This window comes from Etheostoma spectabile, unplaced genomic scaffold (assembly GCF_008692095.1).
Source record: "Etheostoma spectabile isolate EspeVRDwgs_2016 unplaced genomic scaffold, UIUC_Espe_1.0 scaffold379, whole genome shotgun sequence".
Lineage (NCBI taxonomy): Eukaryota > Metazoa > Chordata > Actinopteri > Perciformes > Percidae > Etheostoma > Etheostoma spectabile.
In genome coordinates this window covers 447,152-447,793 of record NW_022605596.1, presented here as the reverse complement: position 1 = coordinate 447,793, position 642 = coordinate 447,152, and the positions used below count along the sequence as shown (strand labels likewise).

Here is a 642-nt window from a genome sequence, read left to right as displayed (position 1 = left end):
AATCAATCATGTTATTTTGGGGAATTAAAAAGAACATTAATCTAGGAAAACTGGTCAATTTGACCCGAGGACAACATGAGGGTTAAAAAAGGTTAAGATATCATGGATCACCTGGGTTGGACTGTGTTGGATTTGAAAGGGTGTTCTAGGCTTAAAAATAAATGTCCAATGTGCAGTATTATTTTGGATTCACAATCCATTTATTCACTGTTCTGTATACACATGCTCACTGTGATGTTCCACTTACAAGTCGGAGTAAAGAGGAAAGTTCTCCCATTAACTGGTTGATTAAACCACTCAAAACAGGGCCGAGAAAAGTTACAGAAATGAATTTTCCTCAAAGTGACAAAAAAATACATCAATATTGTGTTTGAGTGTCTCAAAAAAACAAATGTGCGCATGGTGCATAAAGGATTGCAGCTGCCCTCACCACTGTTTGATGTAATCAAAGATGAAGCAGTCTTTGTCTGATGGTCTGACTGCTGTTTGTTGTCGGGCCAGACTTATTTTCAGTGATGTCACCTTGGTTCCACATCTTAGCTCTTAGCTTGGTGAATACAATGGTATTAGTACTGATAGGCGAAACGGCTAAACCCATAAAAGACTCAAATTTCTCCTTAATGTAACACATTATAACAATCA

The 642-nt window shown here is 37.4% G+C and overlaps 1 long non-coding RNA gene across 1 annotated transcript in view; it reads right to left on the bottom strand.

The window, feature by feature from the left end:
* LOC116686508 (uncharacterized) overlaps positions 1 to 642 on the bottom strand; it is a 23,722-nt gene that overhangs the window by 21,898 nt on the left and 1,182 nt on the right. The window lies entirely within an intron of this gene.